The sequence below is a fragment of the Ostrea edulis genome, chromosome 5 (assembly GCF_947568905.1).
Source record: "Ostrea edulis chromosome 5, xbOstEdul1.1, whole genome shotgun sequence".
Lineage (NCBI taxonomy): Eukaryota > Metazoa > Mollusca > Bivalvia > Ostreida > Ostreidae > Ostrea > Ostrea edulis.
This window is the reverse complement of record NC_079168.1, coordinates 73,181,872-73,199,321: the sequence shown is the minus strand read 5'-3', so window position 1 is coordinate 73,199,321 and position 17,450 is coordinate 73,181,872.

Genomic DNA, 17,450 nt, shown 5'->3' with positions numbered 1-17,450 from the left:
GTTGCTTCATGTGTCTGCTTTACCAGTTTATGCAGGGGAAATACAATCAATTTTGTTCATATGAACTCTTTTAAGCGGAAATACCCAAGAATTAGTGAAAATTTTGTCACATTTTTTTTTACAAACCTCAACAACAACCACCACAGAGTAAAAAACACTGTAACTTATGTGAAACCTTCGTTTCATAGTGTTGATTCAAGTATGTTCAAGTAATAACCCCCAGGGGTAGGGTATGCCAACAATTGGGGATCAATACTTTACAATGAAATATATAGGATTTTTTTTAAAAATCTTCTCAAGAACAACAAAGGCATCATTAAAAATATTGATATGGAAGCATCCTTAGTTAGTCTAGATTCAAGTTTGTCTTAGTTACGACTCCAAGGGGTTGGATGGGACCACATTTTTAAAAATCTTCCTACTAAACACATCCTTGGTAGGTCAGATGTGCATTGTGGCCTATGGGTCTCTTCCTCACATATAGCTTAATTATGATTGTTACTCAGTTTTAGAATGTTTCAACAGTTAACACATTTCATTACCTCAAATTGAAGGTATAACATATGCTTCTGGATTACAAATAATACCATCCAACATATTATATCCTTCATTTAATTCGATCTTGCATTAGAGTCCATGCCATTCATTGCCAAACGTCACCTCGTTTCAGTACCTTCAGTACTTTGATTAGATCGAGGAAAGCTAAAGACAAACAAGTTGATGGTACAGGGGTTTCAACAGTCTTGTTTAGAGTCAGCATTTCGCAAATTGTATGGTCGTTATAACGATCTAGTTTGCCAATACAACATATCATTGGGTCAAATGCTGTTTGACATGTTTCGTACCGATTGTTAGACCGTTCTTGGCACACTGATTTTGACTGCGGATAACTCCGTTTACCTGATCAAGATAGGGCTCACGATGGGTGTGACCGGTCGACAGGAGATGCTTACTCCTCCTAGACACCTGATCCCACCTCTGGTATATCCAAGGATCCGTGTTTGCCCAACTGTATTTGTATTGCTTATAGGAGTTATGATATTGATTACTGTTCGTTATCTTCACTTTTCATGTACTATTTATTAAAAAAACATAAACAGGGTATATCATGCCGCTATCTTGGTTTTCTTTTTTACCAGCTGTATCATTTGCAATTTTCGTCACAATGCACGGAGAACGTAAATGGTGATGTGCGCGGCTTGATGCGCAAAATTTCGAATTGGGTCTGTCGTCCTTTGATCCCTACCGTCTAGCAACAGTCAAGGTATTACCTCTCTTATCGTCATGGTGAACTGAAAATACAGTCTATTTATCGGCACTATATCGTCTACTGCTTCTCAAATGCGAAAACTCGGTAAAGGGAGCACACTTAAAAATCAAACATTTCCCTTAAAATTATTTCAGAAACCTGTAACCATTATCAGATTTTGAAATTTAATAAAAATTGCATGCTTGATATTTGTGTCGGATCAATTATAAACCGTTCCTATATCGCGTCATGGCTTAAATCGCACTTTAACGTGACCAATAAACGCCTATTCACAATATTCGATATCGTGTACAGTGTTTATTTAACTATTAACCAGTGTTGATAGCGAATATCTTTATGTGCAGTAAACTATACGTGCCACACTACCAGTACCGGGAGATCCCAAGTTCGAGCACCACTCGCACCATAGTCGCATTAAACCTTTGACGTAAATAGGTAGTGATTGCATCGCCAAATGATCGAGATGTTTAGAGGTCTTTTGGGTATGACCTTGGCACATTAAAGAACTCTTACTGCTACGGCCCTCAGCGTTAAGCATACATGTTGGTCTAAATTTGTGGTACTTTACCTACAGCTAGTGACGTCTCAATATGAGTGAAAAATTCTCAACGGGACGTCAAAGACTTCAGAGCTATATAGAGGAAATTCAAACTAGGATTGTAATATTTTCCCACTCCATCGGATAAGACCACAAAAACCGAGGTCCCTGTCACAATTAAGAGGTGTGGCACGATAAAAATCCCTCCCTGTTCATGGCTGTATAAGCGCCGAGCATAGGCCTAAATTTTGCAATCCTTCGCTGGCAATGATGACGTTTTCATATAAGTGAAAAATTCTCGAGAGGGATGTTAAACAACATACAATCAATCAATCCACTCCATCATGGGGATTTTTAGTCTTCTGTAATGTATTTTGCTGAATATATATAATGTACTAGTATGTAATAATTTCATAAACGTTTGCAAATTGGGGCATGCAACTACATAGTCCCATTCCATGTCTCTCCAGAAGTAAATTACCAAGAAACCGACAAATTCGCCGCTTATCCGTCCAAAAGTGAGACGTGTCCAATTTGTTAAAAATCGAATAAAAATTATTCATGACCATTTACTACCGAAATTCCCCATATTTCTAATGTTTCCAACAACTTTTTATTCAACTGTTCAAAATTCCCTCTACTTTCATGGAAGTTGAATTATTTCTGCCACTATATCGACTGTTCCGGATTGATCAGAGAGTTCCGAGTGAAGCGCGGCCTATTGAAATGCCAGAGGATTCCGAATGCGCCAAGTAATGTTTAGCGGTTGTTCTCAAATAAGAACAAGGAAAATGTCGTTCCAGCTGTGTTAACATCAATTGCACAAGAAAATGGCGACGAAAGTCAATACAAGGGAAAATTCAAACGAGTAAATAACACCTTTATCAATAACTTATACGAGCAACATTTGAAGAATTTTCTCAGGAATAAATCTATATATACTTAGCTGCAGAAATGTAGCTCTCCGAAAAAATGATGTTGACAGACTCAACATAATATTTTTTGGAGAGCTACAGTTCTGCTGCTAAAAATTTTGAACGTATGACTTTCCAAGACTGATCAGAGCTATTTAAAGCATTTGTAAGGTTAGTAAAGGGACGAGAGTAGTTGATAAATCTCTAAGGAATTTTTCTATTTCGTGCTTTTGGGCAGGTTGTGTAAGAAGTTGGAGAAATAAACCCAGAGCTGAGCGCAGCTTTTCGTGCGCAATAGATATACAGTTTTTACTATAAGTGGCACTGTACATAGCTCTCCGGATTGTCAACATAATTTTTTCGGAGAGCTACAGTTTTGCAGCTAATCTATACTAAGATGGTAGTTCTACGTGCGATAGAAGCAGAGAACACTGACACAGTTTTTGGCGGTCGGAAAGTTTTCTCTTGTGTTGAGTTTCGTCGCCATTTTCCCGTGTAATTGATCATGTCAAAACTCACGTGATTCGTCACCGTGAACATGGTAGCAACGGATGTCCGTAATAGTCTTGCTTTACATTATCCATGACCCGAGCGCCTATGGATAAACACATACAAATAAATGCACACTCAACATTGGCAAATCCAGAAATATGTACATGTATAAAATCATCCAAGAGAGGAGGTCCAATATAGGTTTGCCGTCTTCATCTAGTATTTTACAATTGAAATTGTATAAAATTGGCAAAATAATGCATTCTTTGAGATAGGCAAATAGTAGTATAACAGGTATGAGGGGTGCTCCGCATTAACAAAAGTTAAATGTTAAAAATGCCTGTAAACTTCACTTTTCTAATTCCTAGCAATGGAAGAGACGTCGATTAAATGCAAATATTAAAATCTATATTGCTATACTAAAAATGGAGAATGGATTTTTGGATGGTCAATCAATACGTGAAATTGTAGATGTATTGATTATTTGGCGTGTATCTTAAAAACATTGCACTAATGTCTTTTTTATCTAATACAGCTTAAAAATTGTTAATTGCGCTCTTTCAAATTAATCATAAACGATAATTAACTGTTCCAGAAATTATCCCGGTTTTTAATGAATTATTATCACTCTATAAAGAACAGCATTGAAAAAAGAATAATCAAATCAACAATACCAGCATCAAAGAAAGAATAAAAATAAAGCATACACGCGTGAAAAAGCTAATAATTTTTTTTTTAAACAAGGAGAACGAAATCTCTCCATAATGATTCTTATAAAGATGACAATTCTACACGGATTGCCTTGTCGAGTACTCCGAGGTATTAGAGTCGAGCGATTGTCGAGTACTCGGTTAAAATAAACCGGACTGACAGGGAACAAGTTTACCTATTATCAGTACATTTCACCGTTTTTCTTTCCTGAGATCTTTTTGAGTATGCCCAAACAGTTGATTTCGGAGTCATACTTACAGACCGACACACAAACTCAAATTATTTATTTGAACATTAACGAATTAAATGCGGTTTGACTTTATTCTTACATGTTTTTACTCACAAAAACACTGAAGCGTTTAGAATTTCTGAACGTTACTAGAACATCTATTTTTAACGAGTATGAAAAGGTTAGTCATTGATCGGTATGACCGCGCGATATTTAAGTACTCGTTGACCTTCCTATTATGATGCAATTAATGTTTTGCTTTTATGTATATCATTAAATAGTTGGTTGTATATTATTTAATAGTGGATTGAATATATGCTTGTATGTATATACGAATGTTTACAATTTCTGTGGATATTATCGCGCAAAGACGTCTAGCTAAATTATATGGAATATCATTTCCGGTATGTTTAGAGTGGCACGAATCAAATAATAAGCATTATATAGTATACACTATTTTGTAAGAAAATCTCTCGTTTATAATGCTAGGTTATTGTTTTTCATTACCATGACGTTAGGGAATGCTAACTTCCTTCCATCCGGTTAAATTGTAAATTTCAATGTAAGGCTCAAAGATAAATTTTATTTGTTGATCTTCGAATTTGTTCCATATGATAAAGCAGTCGTCTTAATGGCGTTTCCATTTCTTCTAAAACGAGTGTTGCATAATTCGGAGCGACTTTTGTTCCCATCGCCCTGCCTAACATTTTGAAATGCATAAAATTATGCTCTATAGAATCAATTTTGAAACAAATTCTTTTGGAAATCTGTCATGCAAAAGACTAGGAAATGTATCTATCCAATATTCCATAGCGACTAATCCTAGATCATGTAGAATGTTAGAGTAGAGGTTGGTCACATTAAATGAAACTAAATTTGATTCTTAGTTGACTTTCTCGGGAATTGTGTTCACAAAATCTGCTGTGTCTCCAATATCTAATGTGAACTTCAGTAACATAAGATTTTAACAATACATCTAATAGATAACTAATTCTGTGAGTTTCACATGTTGGACTCGCAACAATGGGACTGATTCTGGGGTTTGCTGGGCTTAAACACTAACATATGATGATTCGGAATTTTTGCTTTTTTCGTTAATGACCTTGTATTTTATCTATTTTAAGCAAGCCATATAAATGACTAGTTTTGAAAATTAAATGAGTGTAGGTATTTGATCTCTTTAGCCGTAAGTTTCTGTCTGTATTATGTTGATAATTTTTTTTATCATGACTTCCACAGAATTATAAATTTGCTTTTTCTCATAGTCTTCACTATTTTCTACTACAGAAAGACATAATGATTTATGATAATCCCGATCCATTACAACTACCGCGCTACCTTTATCAGCTTTCTTAATGATGATGCTTTCGCTAGTTTTTAAAGTTTACAATAGCACTCCATACCGATTTTAGAAGTTGTTTCTGACACGATTTTTATCAAGTTTCTCGACAGCAATTTTTCCCCACTATTCTAATGATTTTATCTAAATTATGGCTCCTACCTTTAAAGGGCATATAATCACTTTTGTTGGCTTCAATATATTCTTCTTCATTTTCTTTATCTAAGAAAAATTCAGCTGGTCGTAATCTTCTATAAGATGAGTCCGTGTTGTTTTCAATTTCCGTTTTATATTCCATGTTATTTAGCTAGACGTATTTGCACGCTAATATCGAACACAGAAATTCTGGACATTCGTCTCGAAGAATTTAAAAAGAATTCTTACACAGACGCTATATCCGAGGGAATTAATTGATAACGGAATTAACAAAGCAAAATCACATGAAAGAAATGTCCTCCTTGTGGTAAAAATAAATCTATTAATTGTGTCATACTATACGTTCAAAACCCGGAAGTTTTTTTAATGATAAAAAATAACTTTCCTATCTTAGAAGCCGACCCATACATTAGGCAAGTTCGTTGTCATTGATAGTCTACCCAGATATGAGACTAGCTCGTTGTCATTGATAGTCTACCCAGACATTAAGCTAGTTCGCTGTCATTGATAGTCTACCCAGACATGAGACTAGTTCGCTTTCATTGATAGTCTACCCAGACATGAGACTAGTCCCTGTCATTGATAGTCTACCCAGACATGAGACTAGTTCGCTGTCATTGATAGTCTACCCAGACATGAGACTAGTTCCCTGTCATTGATAGTCTACCAAGACATTAGACTAGTTCCCTGTCATTGATAGTCTACCCAGACATGAGACTAGTTCCCTGTCATTGATAGTCTACCAAGACATTAGACTAGTTCCCTGTCATTGATAGTCTACCCAGACATGAGACTAGTTCCCTGTCATTGATAGTCTACCCAGACATGAGACTAGTTCCCTGTCATTGATAGTCTACCCAGACATGAGACTAGTTCGCTGTCATTGATAGTCTACCCAGACATGAGACTAGTTCGCTGTCATTGATAGTCTACCCAGATATGAGACTAGCTCGTTGTCATTGATAGTCTACCAAGACATTAGACTAGCTCGCTGTCATTGATAGTCTACCCAGACATGAGACTAGTTTGCTGTCATTGAGTGCGAGTACCCTGTCTATCCAGACTACCCAGACATGAGAAAGATTTTGGAAAATCCCAAATCATCGAAAGTTAACGACAAAGTCCTTCCATTCTTACCACATTCTGTTTTATCAGTAACATGAAAGAACCTCCCACCGTCACTAAATGCAACAAATCAAGATGCACTACGTGCCCGTATGTAACACAAACGTACATTTTTTTTTTTGAAAACCGGAAGTAAACTTCAGTGACGTATGGTAGTTCCAACCTTCATCCACTCGGAATTCCTCGTGTGACTCGTACCTCACACACTGACCTTCATTAGTAAGTACGTGCACCGGATGCGGTGAGAGTTACGGTCCTACTAAACAGAGACCCCTAAAGAACCCTAGCGATTTTAAATCATCATTTATCGTAAATTTAAGAGGATCATATAAGATATACGTTGAATTTGAAATATCTTTTATATAAAACACCGAGATAGCAATGAACTCTAAGATAAACATAACTACTTTAAGTGAAGAAATGTTTAGAACTGTGTCTCATTTCCATTCTCAATGACCGTGTAACGTGTGACAGCATGGCTAGAATTCCATCCTCATCGAAAGCAAGATTTATGACTTGACTAGATGGCCTAGCGAATTAGCGCGCTGGTCGTGTGCTGCTAGAAGATTTGAATCAGCAGGTCGTGAATCCAACCCCAGGAAGGGGCGGAAGTGGGTATCCAAATAAGATGAAGTGAATTTTCTTTACTTTATATTAAATATATCATCACTTAGGGTACTGTAGTTCATTTATCTAAAAACTTCTAAATGAGAAGAAAAAGATTATTCAAAAACCTTTACGTGAGTAGAAAAACAATCTCTTTCTGTGGCCTTCAACTCTACATTTAGATATAACAACGACGTTTTATCTATTAACAATAACCATTTTATTCATATGTCGATTAGATATATCCCTGTGAACTCGAAATAAAAGAAATCACAGAGTCTTCCACATCTGCTTCATACTTAGATGTTTTATTGAACGTAACTAACAATTCAACTTTATGTCAAACGGGATGACTTAAGCTTCTCCGTCGTCAACTTTCCACATCTATGTTGTTGTGTACAGGTATAATATTATTTGCACTCAATTGATCTGGATGATTCTGGAAAGTTATGTTTACTTGTCATTGTCACCTGTGACCACGATTGTTCTAGAGACTTCAGGTTATTTTTAGTAGAAAGGTTACGTAATAGTTGCATCATTGTCTTTCAATATTATACCAGAAAATCCATTGCTCTTATATATACACTGACATTCTGATGATAAAAAAAACTCTGGTTAGACACTTTTATAAGCTATCATTTTTGTGTGGATTTATTGTTCAAATACCGTAAGTTAATATTTTGTTATTGTAACAATTTTCTTTCAATTATTAATTGTTTGATTGCCTTGTGTTAGTAAATTCTGCTGCGCTATATCAAGGGTTTGTTCTGACCCATAACAATGTAGCAAATGCTAGCAATATTACATTATCACCTGCATATGGTATTTATGTCTCTCAATTGATTCGATACGCAAGACCTTGTTCTACGTATGATCAGGTTTTGAATCGAGACAGGCTATTGACAAACAAGTTGGTGTTATCGGATTCAACACTCTTGTTAAAAGTCAGCATTTCGCAGGTTCTATGGTCGTTATAACGATCTAGTTCGTCAATACAACCTATCATTGGGTCTAATGCTGTCTGATATGTTTCATACCGATTGTTAAGACGTTCTTTACGTACTGATTTTGACTACAGATTATTCTGTTTACCTGATCACGACATAGGGCTCACGGCGGGTGTGACCGGTCGACAGGGGATACTTACTTCTCCTAAGCACCTGATCCCATTCCTGGTTTATCTGAGGTCCGTGTTTTCCGGACTCTTAAGTTTGCATTTCTTTTAAGAGTTATGGTATTGATCATTGTTCGTTATCTTCACTTTTACATTTTGCACTATAAGATGAATAGCAGTTTTCATGTTTGATTTTATTTTTAACAGTATCACTTGATCTCTAAAACCGTAAAACACCATCTGTAAATGTATTCATTTTTACAGTGTATTTTATTTCAAAGATTAACAAGATGTGTTTGTGAAACACAAATGCCCCCGACAATGGCCAATTCCGAAGATGGCCAAGATCACAAGGGCAAATATCTTTGTACCAGTAGAAAGATCTTGTCAAAAGAAATGCTCATGTACAATAGTAAAGCTCTAATATTTACCATTTAGAAGTTATGGCCAATGTAAAAATAATAATTAAAAAGTAGGTCAAATGTCAAGATCAAAAGGTTCAATACCAACGGAAAGGTCTTGTCACAAGGAATACTCATGTGAAATATCAAAGCTCTATCTCTTACTGTTCAAAAGTTATTAGCAAGGTTAAAGTTTTCAAACAGTAGGTCAAACTCCAAGGTCAAGGTCACGGGGTCAAAAATGTTGGTACCCACGGAAAGGTCTTGTCACAAAGAATATTCATGTGAAATATCAAAGCTCGATCTATAACTTACTGTTCAAAAGTTATTAGCAAGGTTAAAGTTTCAGACAGAATGACAGAATTATACAGAATGACAGACAGGACAAAAACAATATGCCCCCCGATCTTTGATCTCGGGTGCATAAAAAAAACAGGATTTTGAGGTAATTTACAGTACTAGTAAATAATTATGCCTCTGTCTATTGATGCAAATGTGTATTATGAATGAAATAAAGTTAAATTAGGTTAATATGTTATAAACTTAACCTAAACAGTTTTCTTCCCCCAGTATCTAGTGTAACTTCGGTTCATACGAATTACAGACTCTAGGAGTCTTTTTAAACCTCTGTTAAAACGTTGAATTTGGTGTTGTAGTAGAACTTGCCACTTCTGATGCAGTGCCTGTGTTATTTCATTTAATGTTTGATTTGGCAGAGTCCTTTGGCAAACTTGGCGACCAATGATATCCTAAATGTTCAAATCTGGACTTTGAGCAGGCCATGGTAGTGTTGCAACTGACTCTCGACGCAAAAGATCCGGCACAGCATGAGCACGATGTGGTCTGGCAGTATTATCACCATGAACACTGGCCTTGGTCAAAGAGGATGATTGTCAAAACGAGGCACAACACTTGCAACAAAAATATCCCTTTTGTAGTTTTGCCCAGATTAGATTCAGCAGGAAACCATAACTGATCCACCACCAAACGGAATATGCATATTCAGCTCTAGGTTGCCGCCATACATTCATTTGTCCATAACTGGTATGTAGCAAGCGATCAATTGACTTCTCTCCAAAAGGACAGGTTACAACGTAGGCGAGCTTTGTGGTTGACTGTAAGCAAAGGTCTTCTTGCACGATAGCCAATTGACTTCAGTCGATTCCGCACTGTTCTCGTTGAAACAAACGATGTGGTAACCATTCCCTTTTTCAAACTGAGCTGTTGATAACAATGATTCGTTTAACCATCCTTCTGAGTGCACTGTCCTCCCGAACAGACTTTTTACAGGGTCATCCAGATCCTTCACGATCTTTGACGTCATTTGTTAACCGGTACTTTCCGACAATTGTACAGATGGTTGAATGGTGATGGTTTATTTAATGACAAGTTTGTCTCAATGACATACCGGTAGCTGCTTCCCACATTCCACTAATCTGCCATCGGATTGCATTTGAAACTTGCAGAAGACACATAGTTTTAATGTGCAAGAAAAGTAAATTTATTGTTCGTCCGCCCATCATCACCTTTCATATTTTATAAAAAGGCGTTTTACTATTCAAGGGAAACATATTTGGGGTCATGAGGTCAAGGATTTTTAACTTTGATATACCGTATACATGTACTTTTGTTGTGGCGTGATAAGTTGAAAAGTTTTCAATATAGCCCTTTTATATCTTATACATAGATAGTTGATGATTAAAGAATGACACCTACAAATTTGCCCGCGATCATTTTCGCCATGACATATCTTTGATAGTTTTCAACAAAATGCTTTTATATCTTATACAAAGGTAGATGAACATTTAAAGAATTTGGAGCCATGGGGTCAAGGTCAACAACAAATTATGCGTTCATTGTGACACAATAAGTTCAATAGTTTTCAACAAAAAGCTTTCATATTCTACACAAAGGTAGTTGACCATTATAGAAAGAGGTCTATATGTATTGGTTTCATAAGGTCAAAACAAACCTTCAATCCAAGTTTCATATATTTTCATTGTGAAACAATATCTTGAAAAATGCAGCTTTCATTAGTTTACAGAGAGGTAGTTCATTATAAATGTACACCTTTGAATCTTGGGTGTGTGTCTGTCAGTTTGTGCGTCTTCACTTCCGTTCTGATTCGATATCTTGAGCCTTTTCAACAAAAAACTTTCATATTTTATTTAGGTATAGTTGATCATTAAAAAAGACATCTAGAGATTTTTTGGTCATGAAGTCAAAAATCACAGGAGAGATTTACTACACTGATCTTTTATATTTCATACAAATAGTTGATCTTGCAATTACACATGGAAATATAGATATGGGAAAAGAAACTCACTTCTTAAGGTTATTACACAGCACTAATGAAGTAACTAGTACATATAATAACTCTACACGAATGAAGTTCTCGACGTGGATCTATTTCTTGGGATCTTTGGTATTCATTTATTCTCCATAATTCAATGAATCAGCTTTAAGTCATTGGAATCTATTTGTATTCTATGAGAGAAGGTAGTTTTAGATATAATACACCTGTACAATCGTAGCATATCATCTGATTATTTGAACAAAATAACTATGTCAGTTTGACTTGGGCGAAACAGATATAACTTTTCCAATTACGTACCAAGAATGATAACTCAGGTATTCCATTTTGTAAAAAGGTTTCATTAAATTGATTGATCACCATTTGTTAAATTAATTCTTATAACTGAACCAAAACCGAACCATTGCTAGGTGGAGAAAAATTGAGATGGGCGATTCTATACTGTGACTGTTTTTCTTTCGAGAAATTTGAGTCCAAGTTAATTTTTCGATGGGGGGGAGGTCAATTTTCCGGCGGGAAATGCAACACATGTCGTCTCTCCGTGGGAAATACATTGAGAAAATTGGAGAATTTTAGTTTGTATGGATTTGGCAACACCAATCCAGCTGTCTTCCCGTGTGATCCGGGTTAGAATAGACCCTCAGTGCCCCTTGCTTGTCGTAAGAGACGACTAAATGGGGGCGGTCCTTCGGATGAGACCGCAAAAACCGAGGTCCCGTGTCACAGCAGGTTGGGCACGATAAAGATCGCTCCCTGCTCAAAAGCCATAAGTGCCGAGCATAGGCATAATTTTGTAGCAATTCACCGGCAATGGTGATGTCTCCAAATGAGTGAAAAAAATTCTCGAGAGGGACATTAAACAATACACAATCAATCAATAATTCAGCTGTTTCGATCTGTAGCACCCATCAGTTTCAGTCCTATCCGTGCCCAACAAATCCTTGGCAATGAAAACTGGGGTCCACATTGGTGACACCTAGCGAACGTTCTGGATTTAAACTTTATAATTTTTCCAATCGTTTAATGGCTTTCATGATACTGTATGTTATAAATGTTAACAAGTATGTCGGAATTAAATCAAGAATCTGAAAAGTAAACTTAACGGAATAACGATTACGCGCAATAGAAAGTTTAAAACAGGGGCGAGAACATCACTAGCAAAAGGAAAGGAAACACATGCGTGATCAGAGGAAATTTCAGTTATTTTACATCTGCCGACGTTTGCTTCGCATAATCATACTGCAATGTAAAGCATGTTTATGACGCGTCTTGACCTTTCGGCTGTAAGTGCCTGAACTTTGTTTTCGAGGTCATAGTCAATTTTCTTTAACTTGTCTATAGCTTGTTAAATCATGCATAGTAAATATACGGGGACAGGTTATCATTTTGACACGGACTATTCAATTAGAACCTCTGAAATTTGTTTGAAAAGCTGAAAAATTCCCCTACGATACTTGGTATTTCGATCAGTGGTGGTTGACCCACACAACAAAGTAAGTAGCGTACATTTGATGTGAAATCTTAATCGATAGGTCCGAAATCTTCCACACTAGTCTGAATTTCGCTGCTGTCATAGGCGAGAAACCACGCGGTGACCTGGACCGGTAAATGTCCTAGTAAAAATAAACAAGTGAATCGAGAGAACGGTGACGACGGTGACGTAGGTGACGTATATCTCTGTTATTTACAGAGTCTGTGGATTGAAAATAGTTAAACCATTAATCTATGCAAGGAGACCGGTAGATTACGCATACCGCACCTAGTTTAAGATTTTTTAGGCATTTGAAGCGAGTATGTATTTTTATCTGGGTCAGATTTAGACCCCTTTCTATATTTATGATATCACAGAGTTCGGGCCCAATATGTAGATCTATTGATCGCATATATGTTTGGGAAGATCCCATATCGATATGGGCCTCAGGAGGTTCCTTATGCACCTATTGTTATTTAAAAATTGAAGTAAATTTAAAGATTTAAAAACTGATCATACGCAGAACAAGCTCTTATGTATCGAATCAGTTGAGAGATAAAAACATTATATGCAGGTGATAATGAAATGTTGCTACATAAATATGGGAAATTGACGATGGATAAGCTGAAATCATCCCGTTTATCATAAAGTTGAGTTGTTAGTTTGCCGTTAATATATATTTCAAATAAAATATCTAAGTATGAAGCAGAAATGGATGACTCTGTGGTGTCTTTTATTTCGAGTTCACAGGGATATATCAAATCCACATATGAATGAAAATTAGCATCGTTAATAGATATAAGGTCACTGCAAGATATTTTTCTTCTCACGTAGAAGTTTTTGAATAAATACAGCTTCATATGAATATAAAAACAGGTCAGCTAACAAAGAAGCACAATTCGTGCCCATGGAAATTCCAACAGACTGTTTGAAGACATGATCACCAAAGATTACGAAGATATTATCAGTGACGAATTCCAGTACATTTTTAATTTCAACTTCAGAATAATTGTGCGTGGACTCAGAGTGGTGTTTAACAAAGTAATTTTTTGGATGACTAATCACTAGATATTAATATTTTCGTTTTCCATTTTTGTTGAAGAAGCAACTTTCTATAATGTCAAAAAGTCTAGTCTTAATTTATTTTGAGGAATGCTTGTGTAAAGTGTTGAAAAGTAATGTTTTGATGTTGATTTGAGAAAAGTTTGGTGATTTCAAGTTTACTAAAAGTTCTTTAGAATTTTTTGGAGTCCACATTTGATTTACACCACTTTTGACATATATAGTGGCACAGTACGTTTGAAGTTTCTCCTTCACAGCTGTTAATATTTTCGTGAGGAGCAAAGACAGAGGCTTGGTAGAACACTTAATAGATCCAGCAATGTATCTTTGGAATCCAGTATAGGTACAGTAACTCATACTCATCCGACCCATTGACTGTGATATTAAATTTATCTAAAACTGAAGCATGGTTTTGAAGAACGTTTTTCTTTTGAAGGGCAGTTGGAGTAAAAGTACGATTACCAAAAGTGGAATTAATGCATAGTTCGTTTAAAGTACAGTTGTAATAATGAGCCTTACAAAGGCGTTGTTGTTACAAGCTTTGTCAGCTGGAACCAAAACATATTCCTCATGTACAGTAACCTATCTAATTCTTTTATCACTTCTGGTTTACTAAACACAGAAGGATAGTTGGTACGTACTTTTGTTTTGATGTGTGGGATTTTGATATTCCTCTTACACTTTTAATCTATTCTGACAATGTATCAAGTTCTTCCTTTTCATATTTAGCCCATCGTCTGGAAATGGGGTAATTGAGAAAGATTATGTGTACACTTTGTTTCATAAAACTCACTGCCGCATTATACACCAGCAGGAAAAATGGACGATTCAAAATACGAAAAGTATCTCAATGGTGATTGAGTATTAAAGGTTATTGCCCCGGGCTCAGGCTATAACGCAACGGCATGTGGGTATGACATGATACCAGGTAAGACTACCACAAGCAATCGCCGTATTGATGCAAAGATACTTGCCCATCGTTGAAAGATGATCTTCCCATTCTACTTTGGCGTCATACGACAAGACACTCCCTAATAATGTCGTTTAAAATCAAGCAATTAAAGAAAGATGTTATTTCTTCAATTAAACCGTTCAGTATTTGATTGTCATTAATCACAATCAAAATAGTGTCATACATGTTCTGTTTTAGATAAATACCGTAAACAACCTAATGGGGAATGCCCAAGGGAATTCTTCATTAAGTCTAAGGAAAACCATAATAGCTACCATGGTTTATATGGAGTCGACATACACGACAGACATACCTTCTTTGATGGAAGCAATCGCTTGAAAATAGGAGGTATGACCAATATGACTATTCCAAAGTCATCGCAGACTTTTGTGAACAGGTCCATACTTCCCTGCAGGTCGTACTGAGTACTGGCATTAAGCGCACAGTCTTCAGCGAATAAAAAGTAACGGACTTTGTCTCCATGTACCTTCGTTTCCTTGACTTGCCGTCTCCGATGGCTGAACAGGCCACCGTCCGTGCTGTAGCAAAAGACGTCAGCAATGTCTCCATCACGAAAGGTATATGTCATCATTGCAGAAAACACCATGCTGAAGAGAGTTGGAGCCATCAAACAGTTCTGCTTTACTCCAGTGGTGAAGGGAAAGGGGTGGGAGTACTTTCCGTCACCCTACACCCTGGCTTACATGTCATCGTGAAACTGCCGATCCATCGTGATAAACTTGGCGGGACATCCAAACTTGGTCATGGTCTTCCACAGCCCCCCCCCCCCCCCCCCCCCATTTTGTATGTGTCCATTGTGTGATTTTTTCGCAGGCAATGTTGGGTCATGATGTAACAAATTCTGTAAATATTAGTCCTCTACTTATTTAGATCAGGGTCAAGATATCTTTAGCGTATTATCAATTCTTCATTATTAATTTTCAATATTTTGGACGACCAAAGCACAATTAGATATGCAGAACATTACATGTGCAACCAACGCATGTACATTACATTTAGCGGATCTGAAGGGCTTAAGAAGGTTGCAACACACCTTTGATTTTGGTTTTTAAAAAGAGAAAGAGAGAGAATTCAGAGTATGGTATTGATATTTCCCTGGGAACATTATTACTGCATTACATTGATTGTATGATTAAAAAAATTAAATTAAATAGTATGGGGAGGGGTGTGTGTAAAACTCCTGTAAGTTTATGTCATCCGACATCAATTTTCACACATTGATTATCATTATTTTCAACATTCATCGAATTTAGTTGGAAAGGGGTGGGGTGTTAATGAAAATTATGTGAATTTAGTATTTTTGTCATACATTGAACTTTTGATCACACCCCTTAGCAATAAACGTTGTAAATTCGTTTTTCAATTTAAATTCTTTTTTAATTTTATTTGGTAGCTAACCTATAAAACCCAATGCAGATGATAACAAGTATTCTGGGAGTATTGCATGGCAATACATAGTCCCCTAATGGTCGCAAAAATTACCGGACCGCAACAATATTCCAAGTTCATTATGTAGGTTATGGTAAATGGTAAAATTGAAGAACCACGATAGGAATGGTGGATATCAACTTATATTCAGGTAAAAAAAAAAACTAGTATTCAGGTACAAAGACTAGACCAGGAAAAATGACAAATTTCTAATTAGGTTTAGGTCTTTAACCAAGTCAATGAACTGTGAAATTTAGGTGATCGTGAATAATTTAGCTACATTGTTGCATTACTATGCTAGATGTTCTAATGGGTGTAGTACTCTTATCTACATAAAGAGGAAACTTGGATGTAAACTTTAAGCTGGTGTGGATGTGACTCCACTAGTTCTTATCAACTTTGTAGGGGCGAACTAAAAATGTACCAGTTACCAAATGAGTATCTGCAAGCACTACAACAACAAAGTCCGAAAAATTTATAATTCACACTATTTTTCGTCCAATGGTCGTAACTCAGCGAAAAATCACAAATTTCAAACTTGATTTGTAACTTGGTATGTCGAAGCAATGAACCAAATATCAAATGAATATCTGCAAGCACAATAAAAAGGAGTCCACAACCCAAAAAAAAAAAAAAGAGTCCGGAATCTGATCATTCACAGCAATTTTTCTAAGTCCAATGACCATAACTTCGTGAAAAATCAACGGACAGAAACCAAATTCAAACTTGGTCTGTATCTTGTTATGGCAAAGCAATGTACCAAATATCAAATGAATATCTGCCAAAACAGAGGGGAAAAACCCTGTGGAAAACTGATAACTCGTGTGAATTTTCTAAGTTCAAGGGCCATAACTTAGTGAAAAAATCAACGGACCGATACGAAATTCGAACTTGATCTGTAATATGTTATGGCAAAGCAATGTACCAAATATGAAAAAGAAACATCTGCAAGAACAGAGGAAAAAGTGTGGAAAATTGATTTGCATGACTGACGGACAGACGGACGGACGGAGCCCAAACCTGAAGTCCCCTTCGACTTCGTCGGCAGGGGACTAAAAAAATATACAAAATACATATCATGATATCAACAACTTAATCGTCTGGTTCACCCTCCCTCCCCCTTAAAATTTTCTAGATCCGCGCCTGGACAATGTTAATTACATGTAAATTGAATCCGCATCTGCTCCAGTTTGACATGTTATGACCGTGTCCATTTCTCGTGCAATCCGTGTACGTACAGCTTAATCTCATCACATCCATGACTGGTTCATTGCCCCCTACCTCCACAGAAAGTTGTACCCCCTAGT